Below are 19,817 nucleotides of genomic sequence, written 5' to 3'. Positions count from 1 at the left end.
CCAAGTTTGCGGCTCACTAGCGTAATGGGGGTGACATGCGTTTAATCATCTGCTTTTATCTGGCCTCTGCAGTGAAAATCCAGCGTGCCACCGGGGCACAGTACCGTAATCAAATGATTCCTTTTTTTGACTCCGATCTCCATTAGCGGCTACGCTTGGCAACAACCATTTTTTCAGGGCTCTATAACATCAGAAAATTAAAAACAAAAACAAAACAACACGCCGTCTCGTCAAGAAAGTCGTCCTTTGATGCCAATAAATAAATAAATGGGGAAAAAAAGTTCGATGATAGCAAGCGTAAAGCATGCAATCGATTCATTTTCACAAAACCAACGTGGATAATACATCGTTAAATGAAAACCAAACGCTAGGTCCACGTTGGCAAAGATACAAACGACTCAAAATTAATTAAAATGTAAATGAGGCCACAAAATCACAACTGCTGTCATCACTGATTCTTCATCTGCACGTGTTTCTCGAGACACCTTTGAACAGATTACTCAACATTTTTCAGCGGCCCGCGACATGATACCCCCCCAAAAAATCTCTAATACTAAAAAAGACATTTGACATGGGCCACAAAGTGAGTTAAAAAGGTGAAGGTGGACAGAGTGAGAGGAGAAAGTGTACTGCAGAAACATTTCTCTGTACTCGAAGAAACAAAGAAACCTCTTATGATTAAAAGAAAAACACAATTCATCTACAAAACACTCGAGTGAATAGAATTTTAGAGGTAAAAATAGTTTCTTCCACTTAGCGCTCAATGGCTGATATATGAAGACGTCTCACTAGTGATCCTCATTTAACTGTTTGAAAAATGGTCACCTTGCTATAGTTTTTTTGTTTTGTGGGTTCTGAATGTGGAGTTTTGGCTGCTGTTAAGTGCAGAGCCGGATCTATTCTGTGAGAGAGAGGGCTGTTGGTCACCCCAAAAAATCCTCCATTCTTTACCTTTACACCTTAAGCAGGAAGCTGATGAAATGAACTCGACAATACAAACAATATCGAATTGCTTTTTTGACCGACTTTAGCGCGTTTCAAACAGTTTGAAAGTGGCCCTTTCACCCTTCCATCTTTCTGTCCGCGGCCCTCAAACGAAAAAGTTTGCACACCCCTGTTCTACAAGGTAATTCAGTGACAAACTAGTATGGATCATGGCAAGTTCTGCAGATTGTGTGTAAACATTTTTTTTTTTTCTGTTTGGCTGTCATGAGCAGAAGCGCTGTTGATTCAATCTCAACTACATTTATGCACATCATGCAAAAGCCAATCTGACGGGAAAAGTTACCGCTGACGACGGCCATGGATGGACTACCATCTCCAGAAAAATAAGACCGTATCTGTGCTGAAAAGACAAAAGTCAGAGATGTTAGCGTGCGCTTGACAAAGTTGCTGCCTTGGCTGTAATGTTTTGCCACGACTGGCGAAATAGCGACGAAAGACTGTTCCATGCTAACTCGATGTGTCCCTCCCATCAGACATTCAGCCTTTTGTGAAGTTCATTTATCACCATTTGGCGTTGGGAAATAAGCTCCTCCCCCCCGATCGTGGCGCAAGCACACAGGGAATGCGGTAAATGATCAGTGAGCCTTTACTTCTCTTTGATTCCTTCCTAATGAGAGTGGGAGAACCCCCAAGACGAGCATCCGCGGGGGCTATTCTCAGCAGACCCGAGTGCGCGGCAGCCGACGGACGCGCGCCATATTCATGGGCCGACAATGCTGTGCGATGAATGCGACAGCGCAGCTTCCCAGCAATGGGAAAACAAATTCTTGGTGATCAAGACATGAACGCTCCCCAAGGGCCAGCCGCAACATCATGGCGGCGTTCCCCTTTTGCAAGTGATTCTTATCGGAAAGGAAAGGAGGAATTTCAGAGATCTTAAGATCCCTTCACTTCCATCTTGATTCTCAGGAACGGCAAAGATTCCAAAAGCTTTATCAAACCTTCGGCAAAGTGCGTATCTGCTGCTGTCAGTCTTTTGAAGGGGGAAGGAAACAGGCTGGTGACATCGCGGGGAGCGCCTTCTCCGCAATCGCTTCTCCAATTACCGATTCCAGGTGAGTGACTGACAAGCCATTTTCTTTTCTCCGCCCATACGTGCCGCTGGCTTAAAAATTCTCCCAGATGTGAAAGATGATGAGGGACACGTTTCCTCGGTGTCCCTTTTTGACGGTGATCAATCAAGAGAGGTGAAGCCCCGCGATTGCTGACGCTCAGCGGTCAAAGCTTGGAATTCATCAAAGGGCCGCCTTCGGTTCCAAAGCGTCGAACCCTTTGTCGTCCCATGATGCAATGTTCTCCCAAGATTGGGGTGAGAGCGAGACATGGCGACCTCCTTGTTTTGTCGAGACATGGATGCTGGGAGGAAGGCTGGGGGTGGGGGGGGGGGCAGTCATTCTGATGATATGGTTGAATGGAGCGGTGTTTTCAGTCTTCTGCGGGAGGGGGGGGGCATTTTCAGATGGTGTCGCTGTTGGTCACGGTCCCATCACTGCCTTTTAATGCGCATTGGGGTGTGCACCTCGTCCGTGCTTCAAAAGTCATGCATGATCAAAGGCTTTATCTGGACAGTTTCCACATCCTATATTTGCTCCCTGTGGGCGGTCCGTCTTCCAAATGCTGGGCCGGTGCTGGCACGTCCAGCTCTGAGTTGGATGGGTGAGATGAAAGGAGGACTCTGGCGATAAAAGGACAAGTTTTCCCTGCTCCGAAGACAGCAGCAACGCTCAGGGCGCAATGTGTGTCCTGGTGTGAATGTGTGTTCTCGGCATATTTACAAAGCGCCCTGAAAACAAACGGACCAGAAAGTCGCAAGATGGTCGCGCTCGAAAGTTTATTCCACTTATGCGCTTGTAAGGTTTTTTTTTTTTTGGTGGGGGGAGGGGAGGGTGACACTGGATGAAGAATAGGATCGGCTTGCCAAAGTGACAATATCCTGGAATTATTTTTGATGTGATGTTGAGTATGAGCCAAGAATTGAGTGCTACCTAATGATCGCTGCTCAGAGCAGTTTTCGCAACCTTATTGGAAGTATCTAATGAAGTTCAAGTGACAGACTCCACCGAATTAAATCATGGAGTGAGTTGATTTTTTATCAAAAGGTGGATTTCAATAATTGCAGTTCAGATCTTGGCGTCATTGATCTTGGTTACTATTTTAGGTGGTCAATTCTTTTCTGTAGCTTCTCTGTTGGTCAACAACGAAGTGTTGGTCATGAGTGACACCCAGCAGGAACATTGACTGAATCTCGGACAAATGCAGAAAACCGAAATCCAAGTTTGCAGTCCAAAAATGAACACAACCCCCACATGACATGACATGACATGGACAGTATTTTTTGCGAGTTTCATTCATCACTTCAGTACTTTACTGGGAAATAATACGATTTGATGACATTGTTGGTGCAGTTCCTGTCTAGTTATTGATTTGATTTTTTGATTTGAGTTAAGATAAAAAAAAAATTTAAAAAAATCATTTTTCACACCTCATCGTTGTCACGCTTGCCAAATTTACGATTGTACCAAAAACAGGTTGTGATCTTTGGTTTCATTCTGTAGTCGTGTCTTACGTTTGAGTGAAAGTGTTTTCTGGCAAAATGCCACTCCGAAAGAAATCCTGTTACGAAAGCTCCAAAAACACGAATGTTATGCTGAGCCGACGAAACGGGATTTTTATCGCAATTCGCAATAAGTCAAGACAATGTTTTCACAAGCCATTTCCGGGGAGCTCTTTTTTTTTTTCCTACAACTAATTACAGTGCATTACTTTTGATATCCTATCTTGCTCTATTTTCAGGGCAGCAGGCGCCGGAGAGTCATCGTTGAAGGAGACTGAGACGTGCGAGTGATGTTCACGTGAGTTGATATCACTTACATTTCTGATCCTGATGAAGGAAGGAAGAGCTCACCGTGCTCTTCTGACATAGAAGGAAGCCTTGAGTCAGTTTCAAATTCCATCGGTCTTACTTATTCTGATTTAAAGCACAGAATTGAAGAAGACATTTTTTGGGGGGAAACATTTGAAATGTGGGCGTAACTTCCTGGCAAGGCTTTTAGTTGCCGTTTTTTGGGGAGTTTATCTCAGTGTTCATTTTTTGTTTCACGCTCAGCAATGTTGCCAGTAATTTTGTGAGATGCTGTACGTGCCCGAGGTCGGATTTACTCCGTAGGTGTGTTGCATGGGCTGGCGCTCGTGTGAATCGACACAGTTGCATCTTATCATATCAGCCCCAGATATGTGTGGATGTGTCTTTATGATGTTAGAAAGAAGCATCCAGTATAAGCTGACACCTTTGACGCACAAATACCGTTGGAATCCCGTATATCCTTTGGCGAATTTGCCCGTCACATCAACGGAATGCTTGCTGTGTTCTGCAGCTGCTCCCACAGGACACCGACTTGGCTGGAATTGTTTCCAGAAGACTGCGTCGGCAGCTGTTTTAACTCCTAAAATGGCAAAAAGTTTTCATTTCAAGTTTAAAATGACTTACCTCGTACAGAATCCGGCTCCAATCAGTAGCTTGTACACCTATTCCTATCTTAGCGGCATGTGCTGACAACCAACGTTGCGTCACTTGTGCCAGCCTAATTGTCGTTGCCTCATAGTGAGACATATAAACAAACCAACAGTTCGGGGGATGTTCATTGCCCAAGTCTTGCAATGCTCTAATGCAGGGGTGTCAAACTCATTTTTGTCACGGGCCACATTGTAGTTACGATTTGCCTTGGAGGGCAGTTATGAATTTTGGGAAACCATATAAATGTTTAATCACCTCCCCATGTAGAACATACACAGCACAAAACAAATGGATAAATAACTAGTTTTAAAATCAGAAGTCAAGAATAATGACTGTTATTGTGGATCACATAGGACAATTTGAAATTTTGCTTCTGACTTTAGCAAGCATCATGGAACTTGACATGCTTGATTTGCTTTCGTGTTCCACATGAAATGATGTGGTGGGCCAGATCTGGCCCCCGGGCCTTGACTTTGACACCTTGTGCTCTAATGTCTTATTTTCATGCTCAGGCTGACGCAGCACTTTCGTGCTTCTGTTGCGTTTCGATCTGGACAAAGTGTCGCTTTAGCCACACATCCTGCACCATCTGGGTCTGCGAATGTTCCTTTGCTTGAAATCGGTCTGTTCGAAAAGAAATAACTCAGATAAATGCGTACTTGCCATCAAACCCACATGTGACTCTTTGAATGCCTGTTTTAACTGAAGCTGCGCTGTAGCCACGCACGCTACGGTTGCCTCTTTTCCCCCCGCCTCGGGGCAAAGGTTTAGTATTTAGCTCCAGCTGATGCAGCAGTTCAGAAAAAGAGGCGGAAAAAGGGTCAAAATTGCCCAAGCTCGAAAAAGAGAGCCGTAGAGATGGATGAATTCTCGGCAGAGATACAGATGATCACAGCGTGTGAGACAGCGAAGCAGCATGTACAATTCCGTGACAAATTAAAACAAAAAACAAATAACTGCTTAGATAGGGTGCATCATAAGATGGATGAAATAGCGAAATTGCTATTTGCGGGAAGGGGAGACGGATGGAGCTCAAAATGCTGCGTCGCTGGTCGTCCCGATAGCGTCTTGAGTCCAGAAAAGACAAAGACGAGACGTCGAGTCTGTTATCTTTGGAAACCAGTCTTTGATTCTTGTAAAAGCCTGTCGGACATGTTGTGAGGTGAAATGGACACGGGGCCTCTTTTCAAACAGATTCGCCGATATCACCGCCGAGCTGATGAAGTGACGGCACCCCACAGAGAGCTAAAAACAACACAGCAGTTGAGGGAATACTTGTTCGATCCCATGCCAAATTCTTTTGGATTAATTGCATGCTTCATGGTTCGATGTGTTATGCGCTCGGGCTGTTTGTGGTTCATTATGCGTAGAACGCAAAGTGGCACGTACAGCGTGTTGCACATGCATGTGTCCAGGTGTATGCATCTTTTCATTTTCCAGCCTCTTTGGAGGCTCCTCACAGGGAGTGGCGGGGGGGGGGGGGGGTATGCCTCAGAGCATGAAGTTCATCAATATTGAAATTAATGTGTTGTGGTTCAGTTGTCATGCGCGATATTTCAGCCCCTGCGATCCACTTGAGGAGGCTTTTTGATGAATGGGCAATTAGTCGCCGAGTCCTCATGCCTGGTGGCTGACTGATCCCTTTTTAATGGCACTCTTCTTTCTTTGATAAAGCACAAAATGAATCATCGATACGCCCCCCCCCGAGGAGCTTGCAACGCCCAATATAATTGCAATTTGGTTTGTAGCAGAACATTGGCGGCCAACGCAGTGTTGATGTGCGCCTGTGTGTGTGTGTGTGTGTGTGTGTGTGTGTGCGTGTAGCAGTCTGAAAAGAGAACTTTTGTGCTAATTGTGGTCAACCACAGTTGGATGCCCATGTTTACTTTGTCTAAGCTGCGCCGAATCCCCTAGGGTGTGCCTTCATTATTATAAGTCTATCTAGATCATCAACATTGATCTAATAACTGTGTCCTTGAGTCGCAGTGCGCCGAGTGTCTCCAGCCGAGCTCGATGTGCTTGGAACTCCAACTGCGTTTCATTGTTTTTCGCTCCTCGGAGTGTTTGATGATGTCAAAGAATAGTCCAATTAGATGTGGCAAATCTCCCCTCTGAAATCCACTCTGGACATCATTTTTTTCCCTATGGGTACTTTAATCAAAAAAAAAAAATCTTGTTTTTATGAATCATTCATGCGCCTAGAATGAAAAGACATGAAGAAAAGCGGAAAGACATAAAAGTCTTTTTTTTTTCTTCCTCCGGTGGATACAGCTTCCATTTGATGGGAGGAGGGCTGTCTTCAAACCACACAGTGTAGCCAACCTGCAGCGATTGCACCAAAGTGGCATCACATTTCGATCTAACTCGCAGTTGATATTTGTCGCAGAAGGTCACCCACCGCATTGCTGCAATTTCCTAAACAAACAGAGCAGGTTTGAAATGAGGCGATTAGTGTCATGATATCTGAGCCGATGAGTTTGGAGGGATGCAAGCATGGCCCAATAAGCTCCTAATATGACATTGCAGAGATGTGAGTCTTATTTCTGCCTGTGTGCACTTGGGCACATTTCGATTTTAAAAGAGAGGAGAAGCATTTTTCTTTAGAAAAGGTTTCTTAGGTTCTTCTGTCAAAATAAATAATTACCCAACACTGAAGTCATTCAATGCCAAAACGTAAAAATACATGAGCAAAAACACTATAATTTCCTGCCAAAATGTGTCAATACATTTTGGGTGTTTTTACATGAAAAAATATTTTAAAAGGGCTTCGAGCACCTCCTCAGTCAGGAATCAAAGCCGTATGATAAAACGTACAGAGCAATGAAAATTTCACTCAAGTCGAGTTACAAAATATTTGTACTCCGTTACGTTCCAAGACTGACTTGGGGCATATATTTTTCTCCTTATCCGCCCTTGCTGACGCCCTCCTTTGAAGTGTCACAAAAAATCCTCCCAAAAAGGCAAAAGAACAAAGAAAAGAAACACACACAGGCGCCTCCTTTTATGCTTGTTGAACTGAGCGCTCGTGAGGAATGCTGAAGTCTCTTTGCTTGTGTGTATGCAACTCAACCAAAAACAAATCCCAAAGAAAACGCAAGAAATGCGTCAACAGCCTGAATCGGGATCCGCAGCACTCGAGCCCCTTTGTCATCTTGTCTCGTCCCGTTTTTGTTTTTCCATTCGTTGTTTCTTGAATTTAGAAGTCAAAAAGTCTGTCAGAGAGCTCGCCTTGTCATCGTAGACAAGCGCGGGGAGCTAATTGAAGTGTTTTCAATTTTTGAGCGATCTGTTCATCGAAATTTTTGAACCAAGAAGCAGCTCCTGCTAAGCACAAACGGAAGCACAACCAACAAAGAATATATACTGTATGTAATTTTATTTTATATTTTTGTGCCAAAGCTAGACTGTAGCACATACGCTGATTTTTGGACGATGAGCCTTTGAGCTGGTTGAATTTTGGCATTGTGTTGCGAACCAAAATGTAACTAAAGAGTGATGGTCTCTGATCAGCCATTGATTGAATGGTCGATACAGTCAAACACACTGTCGTACACCTAAAGTTTTTGGCTCACGTATGAATTAATAGCCGGGCTTAGTTCGAGCTTTTATCTCAAAAAACTCATCACGTCCTGCCACTCATCTCATGAGCGAATCAAGTTACGACCTAGAACAAATTACATTCGTAACGCAAGGCCTTTCTTGCACTCCGCATCAGCAAAAGTCAGATTTTCAGATGTCCCTGAAAGATTATCGGTAAGCGATCGGTAAGCGGTAATCTGTGGTATGTTTGGAGTGATTTTTTTTTTTTCCGCTCGGAAAACGGTCGTAGCCGCCAATTGTCAAACCTGTTCCATATCTTCGGTCGCAAATCCATCGGCCCAGTCATGCACTCTGTGACTGTGATGTGAAATGGAACAAAACCCAAATAGGAAGTGTGATCGAGACGAGATGCAACTGCTTGTGTTGCATGTCTCGATAAAACGTGTCTTTGCAGCCATTCCAGTAAATAAAAATGACAAGCCAAAGTGCAGATAAGCAAGCAATTAGCCTCGATTCTTCTTCTACATTTTCTTCCCTGTTTTTTTTTTTGACAGTCTGGATGCCCCGTGGCACCATTCTGCCTTTTCACGGGTCAGTCTGAGTACGATGACAGACATTGTTAGATAATTCTGTTTTCGTGACTGGAGTGCTGATCATCTCGAGTGTGCCGCGCGCCGCTAACGGCAGTTAGCGCACAGCCCAACACAGGCGTGACTGGCTTAGGGAGACGTAGGCACCGGGAAAGATGCAAAGAGGAATCTCATTTGCTGGATTCAGACTTGAAAAACATCCTTAACTCATTCAGTACCAGCCAATTCTGGACCAAGTCTGAAAAGACGTTTAAAAACGTCTCTGGGAGTGAATGAGTTAATCATTTGCCTGACCTTGGGTCGTTGGCTCGGTTCAGCGGGCCCAGTTTTTAAATTTTTTTTTTTTGCCCGAAACATTTAATGGTGATGTACGGTCCTCTGGGCACACGGGCAATCAAGTGAACAAAAAAAAAGTCAGAAACCGTGTGCAAGGTGTCTTCGCTCACATGGGTTTGACCAAGGTTGTTTCTACTTCGAGTCTGTCGAACGTTTTGCCCGCAGTAGTCAGAATCTTTGTTGGAACTGCCGGATCCAAACAGTCGACCATTAGTGTTCACACCCCACCCACTCTGAATACAAATTTGTTCTTGAGTGCTTGCCAAACGGCCTCCATATTTGATGAACCTTCTCTCGACAAACCATCTTGAGACTAATTATCACGGTCGCGCTCAAACACGAAGCGTGTTCATTATTGCACGAGCATCTCATTTGTTTTGACTCGGTCTACACGGTGAACACAGCGCGGCGGAACAGGGCTCAAACTAGACCGTGCCCGCTTTAGATCTTTCGTGCGTACGCGTGTGTGCGTGTGTGTGTGTGTGTATGTTGTAAAGCCGCTCAATCTCTTTTGTAAGTGCTGAGTGGCTGCACACCAATTCGTTCTTGTCTCTGGGATGTCAAGCTTGGCTCATTCTTGTTTTCCTTTTTTTGGTTCTACCTTGGAATGCCATTCAATTATCATAAAAAAAATACAATAAAAATCCCCCTTGTGTGTGTACAACTAGGCCATGTGAGTAAAAGTTGATCTGTCATTCTAGGAGGAGGAAGGAAGTTTTTGGCGACTTTTTGTCCCGTCAGGGGTAGTTGCAGCACTTGCACGGGTTTGTACGGCGGATTCCTTTTCTGTAGCCAGCCACCTATTTATGATCCAATTCCTATTTCTCCATCTGTGACATTACCTTGTGATAAGAATTAAAAATCACCCACGTTTCATCATGCATTTCTCAGTCCGTCCTGACGCAAGTACATGCAAGTGCTCAACTGGGCAGGCTGCCAATCTCTTCCAGCGAAACATTGACACACAAACGTGCAAATTAACAAATACTGGAGGCAGGGTTGGAACTCTGATGCCTTCGTGGAAGCTTTGAAAAACACGTTTTGGTCGAAAGTGCCGAATCAATTATTTTCAAATGCAGGAAATAAATTGTCGTCATGTTGTATGCAGAACATGTTACACACACACTGTTAAAGCCGTCTGAGAAGTTGTCACGGGAAATCCCAGTGGACGTTCTGCCGTTTCACTTCATTAGCTGTTGAGCCGGCGTGTTTATCATCACAGATACGGATGGGATGAAATAAACATTCCATTTTGGACAATGATGATGGCGACGGTTTCCGATCAGATGAGTCCACCGCTCCCAAGTTGAGAAGGCTTCAACTAGCAATTTTAGCCCACTTTGTTCCTTCATTTGTCGCCAGAGGGCCATTGGACTCTGAATAAAATAACAGAAATTGCAGGAAGGGGGAACACCAGGAATACATTTGAAGCCCAACGCGAGGTGGGAATGTTCAACATGTAATCATTTCGTTTGTAAAACGGCCTTTCAACAACTGAAGCGCCGAGTGGCTCCTGCCCTAACTGCATTTTAGAAACGGGCGACAGTGGGAGCAATCTCGAAAGCTTTTGCTCCTAATAGGGGACAATCTGGAGCCGAAAAAGGCCAAAGAAATTTCATGGAAAGGGGATGAGCGCGGTCAGAAAGGACGGCCTTCCGCCGCACAGCTCACAGGTTGCGCTCTTCTTTTTTCCTGTCATTTTATGACACATCTTTCCTCTTTCAAAAAGTGAGTTCTCTGTCCTTCACGCTGGCGGGGTTATATACCGACAAATAAAAGATGAGGTTCAAATGGACTCGCTTTAAAAAGAAAAGAACCATAAGTGTCTTTTCATGTACCTGTGACAAGCTCGATGCGAAATTCGGACATGCTTTGGAAGTTTTCAGAAAGTACCTACGCTTTTTGCGCAAAATACGGCCCGGGGGCCATTTACGGCCCGACATCCATTTTTCAGCGGCCCACGACATGAGAATGAAAAAATGAAAAAATTGATATGGGCCGCAATGCTTGTTAAAGAAAAGTTGAAGGTGGGCAGAGTGAGAAGGGAGGATGTACTTTGGAATATTTCTCTGTATTCGAGGATACAAATAAGCGGTCAGTAAGCGAGTGACATTGCTGGGTCTATTTTGCGAGATAGAGGACTGTTGTCCACCCCAACAACTTGGAAATGTCCGCCACCATTTGCCTTCACACCTTTTTAACAGAAAGCTGATGAAATGAACTCGACAATCCAAACAATATAGAATTGCTTTCTTGAGCGTGTCGGAGGAATTTGAAAGTCACCCTTTCATCCTTCCATTTTTCTGTCTGTGACCCTCTAAAGCAAAAGTTTGGACACCCCCGCAGTAGAACTTTCCCAAATGTTTATAGGATCAGTACGTCATGTTCTTGCAGCTCGTGTGCAGCTCTTTATTTTATTAGAATGTTACATTAGAGAGGAATTGTGTTTACCTCGAAGCCACACTTCACCTTGAAGCGTGTGTGGGTGTGCATGAGGCCCAAACGGCTCCCAGTGGATGATCCTCGTATTTAGTGTCTTAGTCAGTTGAAACAATACCTAATGAGCAATTGATTTCAGCGGAAGGCAGGCCTGCCCCTCGTCACATTGGAAATTCGTGCTTTTGTGCATTTGCTGGTCGCGGTGTCAGCGTTCAGTTGCACGCGGGCCGCCACGACGACCAGGCTGACTCTTCCAGAATGGCCCGTGCGTTTTGTCTTCTTGAATACTCCGGCACGTTCAAGGCTGACAATAGCTCCGATTTTTTGCGGGGCGCACATCGAATATTGGATTTGACGTCTGCGTCGACTCTTCTTGGAATTCTTTCTTTGTTGGGCTGACATGTTTTCAGTTGTTGTCCCAACACTGTCAACTTTACCAAACCCCCCCCCCCCCCCCCCCCCCCCCCGCTCTCCAATCGTCACGCTCCCTTTGTATACGGAAACGGTGACACCCATCAACGGAAAACCTCACATAGACAAACTCCTCTGATCTTTCGGTGAAGACTAATGATCCTTGTGCATTTGCGAGGGAACAGCTGGCGCTAAAGGAAATATGTGAGGCGCGTGCGAGATTTGCGGTGTGACACATCTGGGCAAAGTGACGCGAGGGGTTCCTGACAGATATGGGCTGAGCGAGAGACCGCTCACGTTGTGCTCTGACTCACTGCGACTTCTGCAACATGCTCACCTCCCGCTGTCGCTACGTGCTACCGCTAGCTATCTGGCAATCTGATCATACTGAACGTGTTAAAAGACGCATGTAGCACAAGGGAGAGAGAAAGATGTGCCGCTTTTTGTTTCATCGCATTTGAAATGGATCAAGTTGACTTGATGAATGAGAGTGCACCAGTGTGTGACCGCTGAGATGACATGGCGGGAGTCAGCCTGCACGATTTGCTCTTAAAACTCATTCTGTTTTTCTTGTGCCGGCACGCTCTCCAAAGTTAGCTTACAAGTCATGAAACAAGTCAGCGCAGTGTGTTGGAATCTAATATTGTCATTGCGCAGAAGCTTGCAGGTGTCTTTATATGGCTGTGTGTGTGTGTGTGTGTGTGTGCTTCCACTTGGGATTGTATTTCGGTCAGTCAAGCCTGACAGATAGCGCTCGGTGCTCATCACATCTATTATTGAGGGAATGGGAAATCGATCGGCTCCAACCGCGAGTGTTAGTATGCGTCTTTTTTTGTCTTCTCACCTGTGGCGTGTTCTGTGTCCACCACACATGCTTCCCTGCCCATACTTTCCCCACATTTGCTGACGGTGACATAAGGCAGTGCTCATTTTTTCGGTACATGAATATTCATGACAAATGGACGATGACTTACAGCATACGGTAAGTCACTGACAATCGAGTAACGGCGGTGTGGGTTCAGTTCCCACTTGGTGACGCTGTGAATTTTGTCAAGTTTGCATGAATGGTTGTCTGACTCTGACCAGTTTGTGCTCTGTGATTAACTAGCGACAAGTCCAGGATGTAGTCTGGTGTCAGCAGGGCTCCGGTGCACGCCGGCCCGGAAGAGCAAAAGCAGTACTGGATCAATTGATGGTTTACTGTTTGTGGGTTTTTTTTTTTTTTTTTTTTTGGTCATTGGTGGAGACAATTCTGCTTACCTCCACCAAGTGCAAAGTATGATTATGCGGGTTAGTTAGCAAAAGATCGACTCAATAGATTTCCACACACACACACACACACACAGAAGAATTGATAACATTTAGTGTGAATCCAGACAAAGATACCCATTGAGGGATTCATGTTTCCATTTTAAGTGACAATAGCACAAATCCAAATGCCGTTGCCAGTAATGACTTACGCGTTGAACCCTGAGATAGCCTGTAAACTCCCAAGTCGGAATAGAAAAGCAAGATCAATACACAAATCATCTTTTTATATTTATTTATTTGTTGTCGAAATAAAGCTTTGGCTGAGGTCTCCTCTTTCCCCATTGCCATTCCAGTTTCCTTTTTTAGAACACACACAACAATGTCTCAAAATTGTCGGCAAAATCTGGAGGCGTAGTTTTTCTGGCACGCTCCTATTTCCGTTGAAGTTGTTGTTCCGCAGATCATCACAATACACCTGTCATCACCCCCCGCCACCCTTGCGCGCTCTCCTCAGTCTCATTGAGGAGCTTGAGATGGCAACTCCGGCTCACCTTTGATCGCTCTCACTGGGAACTCTTCAAGTGCACGTCAAGTGTTTCATCTTTGTCGCGTGACGACTCACCCGGAAAAGACCGCACGCCGCCAGTCAACACAGCTGTTGATGACAAATTTGTTCAGAGGAAGAAAGGCTAATTTGACTTCAGTTCATCACAGCAAGATTGCCCTGCATTTTTCTTTTTGGTCTCTTTGAAGGCTTGGTGTAAAACTGTCGCTCGGTAACCATGAGAGATGCAGCTGCTACCGCAATTAACTCCTCACTTTCCCTAATGAAGGGATGAACCCGCAAGCAAATCTCTCTCTCCTTCCTTTTGCGACGCCAAACCTCCATTCAGTCGAGGAAAGGCCGACCGTGCCAAACAAAATGGGACAATCTCAAGCCAGAAGTCAGTCATCAGCTCTGTCTGCTGTCGCCGCGTCATCTTTTACTACTTCCAACAAGAGAGACATTTAACCAACTGCTGTGTTGATGATTTCTTGGTTGCGGTCTCTGGGAGTGGGTGTTTTTATTTGATTTATTTATTATTTTTATTTTTTATGGCGAAAAAGCCGCCGCAGCGCGCTTCCTCCTCCTCCTCCTGCCCCCTCACCGATTGAGAGCTCCGAATCCTGCTCGAAGCATCCCCATAAAAAAAAAAAAAAGCGACATCTCTTTTTCAGCAGCGCTTTACTTTCCCACACGTCGTCAGAAGCCAGTAAGTCTTCTGTTAAATAGGATGTGTCGTGCAGCCAGTGGTGAAGCCGAGTCAAGATGGAAGGTTGTCAAGGCCAAACTCTTTGAGGCCATTGATCCAGGCTATTGATGAGTTTATTTTCTTCTTGAGGTGATAAGGGGACAGGTGTGCAGTTGAGCAGATAGGGCTAATCCATCCAAGCCCCCCCCCGCTGACACTGGTCAGGTTTGGTTCAATGAAAACAAACTTGATGACTTCATGCGGTCGTTTTGGCATCTCCAGACTTCAAAACAAGTACTTGCGCTCAGGAAAATGACGCAGAGGAGCCATGTCATGTGTGTGGAGAGTCTCTTAAGATAAACACAGATGATTAGCCTTTCAGCCAACTGTAAATGACGTTGGCGATGATGGAGGGATGAGTTTCCGTCCGGCAAGCACCGAGTTTTTCGAGCCCCGTCGCCTCGCTCCGCTAGCCGCTGCTCAGCTCGGCTCTCGGCGAGCCGGCCCTTCTGCCGTCAAGAAGCCGTGGCGGAGGAGGCGATGGGCTCGGCGGGCAGCCCCCTCGCTCCTCTGCTCACAATCGGCAAGATTAAGCCTCGCAACTGTAAATGCACGTGGACCAATACCGTGAAACTAGGGCTGGCTTATTAAGTCAGTTATTTGGATAATGGCGGTCTTTCTAGGGCTGATACATGACACTCTTATAAAAAAAAAGAACCTGCCCCTCATTTAAAAAAAAAAAAAAAAAGAGTCCAGAGTAAAGACGAGTAAGTGATGGCTTGCTAATTTATTATGACTTTACGGATGTCTTATTTTCGTACTGAAATGCCTTGCGTTAAACACTCCATTATGTTTGATGTGTGCATTTGGAGGCGCTCTGCTGTGCAAGCGTGACAAGCATTTCAAGAGGTTATTTTTTTATTTTTGGGCCAAAGTGGGCAGTACCGCCACACACACAATGTATGCACCCAAGTCCCCTGAGCTTGGTTGTCTGTTTATTGATTGTTTTGGGAGCGCGCTATCGTCATTCACAATTTGGTATCAAACGTCTGTTTTCTAAAATAACGCGGCGCTCTTTATACAGAGTGCACCCGGACCAATTTAAATTCATTATTCTGTCATGTTTGGTCTGCTATTTTGGGATCCGGAGCCCATTTTGCTCATTTCTATTCAATTTGCATCCATCACCCAAGCCGTCTGTGTAGTCTGTGCGAGCTTCGTACAGGTTGCGCCTCAAGGGCGGCCGAACGGAGACGGCCAGACAAACGACGGCTTTTCATGTGCATATTTCCGCAAACGTATCTCTTGTGTACAATTTGTCCTGCTCAGACCGAATGAAGAGATCCTCCAAAGGGATTAAGTCTCATTTTTCCGACTAGTTTGAAACGACTGTTGTCTTAAGCCCCCCCAGTTCTCTTTCTTTGTCATGATTAGTGGCGTCCTATCACAATTTCTCCGCAGTCAATCCCTTCGATATAATCTCCTCGTGACCACAGAAGTAGCCGACTCATTTTTAGAGGCCAAGATTACCCGAGCGGCTTCTTCTCAATCTCCTCATCTCTCTCTTCGCTAATCCAAGTATTTTACCGCTCATCTTTGCCCCCCCCCAAGTGTGCACCTCATTCTCCCATCCCATCCCATCCTATCCCGTCTGCCCTTTCCTGACCGCCGCCCCTCCTTCTCTACCCCTTCTTGACCTTGCTTTTGTGCCATCTACATTACCCAGACCCCCCCCCCCCCCTCCGCCCCCTCCCACTCCATCCCCGAGGCTTTCTGAGGGAGTTTATTGGTATGACAGGCCATCATCAGCAGGGAACTACAAAGCGTAATGGGTGCAAGCACGCATCCACTCATGGAGGCTAACCTCAATTGTTCAGCACAGAGGCATGGTGGCAATGGATGGACACACACACACACACACACACACCCATGCACACACTGTGTCACAGTTGAATGAGCATTCACTCCCTGCCTGCTCTGTTTTGTCGTTCTGTAAAGAGAGCGAATGGCCAGCTCATACGACAGTAGATCCAAACTAATGACTGTTTGATGAATTCATTAGACTCACACTTTATTGCCTTGCTTCTGGAGTCAGCGCTGTTTCTCTTCTTCTTTATTTTTTTTAATTTCTTTTTTTTTTTTTTTTTTAATGGGCAGCCAACCCACTTATTCATCTTTTCACAAATTTCTTTTTAAACTTTACTTTATAATGAGAACTAAGCTTGGTTAAGTAAAACGTTTTCTTCATCAAAAAGCAAAAGTCAAATTTTGCATGAGAAAATGTAAAATATGTCAATGGAGGTTGAAGGTTCTGAACTTTAAGGAAAAAAAAACCCAACTACAGTCAAACTAAAGTTGAGCAAAGTCAGTTCCAGTATGTGAGTCAAGCACAAATGTTTTGAAACGGAAAGAGAAAAAAAATATGGCGGCATGATTCCGGACAGTTTTTCAAGCCAAAAAAAAAAGGAAGATTTTGCCATTGGACGTCGATACGGAGGCCCCTTTATAAATGATCATCAACGGATGGAAGATGTTTATTTTATTTTATTTTTGCAGGGGGGGGGGATATGTTTCTGCTGTATTGCCCCCTGAGCTTCCCACGTGCACTCATCAGTTTAAAAGTTTGGACTAGTTAGCGAATGGCGTGAAGTTGTAATCAAATAGGCACCTGAAATGTCAACACCAATGTCCTTTGTTCAATTCAGACATGCTTGATGTCCATTTCATCCCGACTTAATCGCACCTGTAGAACCGTTCCCAGCACAATTGTTGCTCGAGGAGCCGCTGGAGCAAATTACAAGCGCGAGACTAATGCAACACTCAAAAACCAAATCGAGTTCATGGATCCAAAGACGAGAAATAATAACATCGGACTGAGATCTCAGACGTGAGCTTCAATAAGAGTGATGGACGGACAGGGAAGTGAGAAGAGTAACCTGCAGGGGGGGGATAAGAGCTGGCGGACGGCTGTGGCGATAACTCGACAGATGGGTAGTTCGATACGGTCTTGGAAGCGAAGGGATTTGTTGATGGGCTAAAACGATACGGTGACAGACAGCCAAACTTTCTTCCGGGACCTCAGGCTCACACCGCTGTCGTTCCCGTTTCTCTCCCCGGCCCCCCCTTTTTCCTGCCTGCCCTCGCCGCCCGTAGCCTCCCTCCTCCTACATATCTTCTTACTCAAGGGATATTTTTAATAGAATTAGGCCGCTTGTTATCGGTGGCGCGGGTTAGCCGTGCGGCGAGTGAGGCGAGATGGAAACAGCGATTTGCAATTTGAGATTGTGTCACACATCTCCCGATGCCGAGATAGCATCGGCGCCGCCGTCTCCCCAGCTCACTTTGTCCTTCTTTTTCTCAGCCCCCCCCCCCCCCCCCCCTCCCGCCATCAATCACTCACGCCTGTGCATGTTTTAGCCCCACCCGGGCCATCTCCACATGCGAGGACCAACATGTAAACACATCCAGGCTTGGCCTCCGTCACCCCGCTTTCATGGCTTCCTTTGCCGCTTTATCACCTTGTCTCTTTTGCTCTCGTCTGGGGCGCGCGCAGAGCATCTCGCTTGAAAACTCCAAATGCACCCCCGCCCCCCCGTCTGCGATGCTGCTCTTTTTCCTCGCGAGCGCTTGTCCTCGGAGCCATTCCCGCTCCTCCCACACTTGTTCATTCTTGAGCATCTCTTCCCTCACCCGCAGTCTCGCATCTCTGCGTCCTCCCACACTTTTTGCACGTCCTCCGCCCGCCTTTGCTTACTTTCCTTCCACCCCTCCCTCCCTCCGTCCCCCTCCCCTTTTCATCTCCTCCTGTCACTCTTTCTCCCCGCAAAATGTTCCATCCTCTAACCCCCCTCGCTTCATCCACTCTTCCGCTGCCTCGAGGCATGAGATCCCTTTTGACTTGTCTTGTCAGGTCTCCGGATTTTTGTTTTACCTCCAGAGATATATCGTTTGTGTGCGTTGGTGCGCTACAGTCCTAGTCGCTTGTGGCCATGTGTGAGTGAACGGGCGGGACGGCGTCTGAGAGGCCGGAGTGATGCTTTTGTGTGAGTGCGTGTTGACGCTGGGGTCTTTTATGGCTTCTCATGGCCGCGGGGCCGACTCTCTTCACAATGCTCCGACTGAAGCTTTGGCTCGCTAGACGTGCGCCTGTCTTGTTATTGTCCTCTTCCGTGAGCTCGGCCTGGCGAATTTGCGCCAGTCTCACTCTCTGCTCAGTCACTTGTTCTCCATTCAAACATTCGCGACAATCGTATTGTCCAATCCACGCGTGTGCCCTTCGTTCGGTATCACGCAGTCTTTCATTTCCTGAGAAGAATGCAAAAAGAAATGTTGGACTGATATTGACTTTCCTTCCCCAGCTGCGCCTCCTCTCGCTTTCTAGCTTCGGAAACCTTCAAGGACTTCTTGGCTTTCGTGTATTGAAACTTTCGAATTAGACTGCAACACAAGGACTGCCAAACTGTATACGGGAGGCTGGAAACAAATGTAAGGGAGATATTTGTATTCTGCAGGCTTTGAACATCTGGGTTAATAGTTCAATGCACGACGTTGAAACCATTTTTGCAATTGTTGCTACGCCGTGTACACCCACGCGTGCATATACGTTGACATTTGCATAAACCATGATCGCAGTCTTATTCTGCCAGCAAAATTGACTTGCAAGTAAAGACGTGCTCAAAGCTTAACAAATGCAAACACTATTTCGTATAGCGCAGGATCCGATTCCGATCTGAAAGGCAATTCATAAAATGTACTCTTGGCAGCTGTATTTGAACACAATTATACACCACTACTGTTCGATATTATTGCGTCAATTTGACAATCGCACAAACTTCATATGAAATTCTTTCATCGCTTCATTGCAGGATTCAGTCCCACAGCTGTTTTCAGCTAAAATGGAAAACGACTGGTCAAGTTTAAATAGGGATGCATTCATCACATATTGTTTTTTTTTTTTCAGTCAACAAAGTGTGTCTTCAGTACAATCTCCAGCACTATTTTAAACATATTTCTAAATTGATTCCATTGCCGATCAAAAGGAATCTACACTAGGTTATCGTAAAGAAGTTGAAGAAATACGGATATCATGACACAGTCCAACCTTGTTCCAACGTACCACGGAACGTTCACATTTCACATTGCCGATTTCACGTCATTCCGTTTGCCGATTTTGCTGACCACAAACGCCTTTATAACGTAAACTTCATTAAAACGAGCAGATTTTTCCCACAAAGTAGTGAAAACACCTTCGTTCCAACGAAACGTGCGAAGCTAACTGCCGCCGCCGCTGCCTTGCTAATGAACAAAATGGACGTCGCGGGACTGTGCTACCGATCGGTTCCGTACATTATTGTACTTCCTGCCGGAACTCATGGAGGCTCTGAAAAGATGTCTAACAAACTAGAGCAAATCTCGCTGTCTGTCAAGGCTGAAAAGGAGAATGTTCATACCGTATTCGACGTCGTCGTTGGCGGCCATTTTATTGGTAATGGTTCAGAC

General features: G+C 45.6%; 1 protein-coding gene across 2 annotated transcripts in view; it reads left to right on the top strand.

Moving 5' to 3' along the window:
* Positions 1 to 19,817, top strand: part of cdh24b (cadherin 24, type 2b) — a 112,546-nt gene that overhangs the window by 2,000 nt on the left and 90,729 nt on the right. For both annotated transcript variants that reach the window (XM_086129092.1, XM_086129091.1), the window contains exon 2: positions 3,799 to 3,857. The gene's annotated coding sequence lies outside the window, so the exon portion shown is untranslated. The remainder of the gene's footprint in view (positions 1 to 3,798; positions 3,858 to 19,817) is intronic.

Source organism: Hippocampus guttulatus, chromosome 14 (genome assembly GCF_054856545.1).
Source record: "Hippocampus guttulatus isolate MCC_2025c chromosome 14, RoL_Hgut_1.0, whole genome shotgun sequence".
Classification (NCBI taxonomy): Eukaryota; Metazoa; Chordata; class Actinopteri; order Syngnathiformes; family Syngnathidae; genus Hippocampus; species Hippocampus guttulatus.
This window is presented reverse-complemented; position numbering and strand designations above follow the sequence as displayed.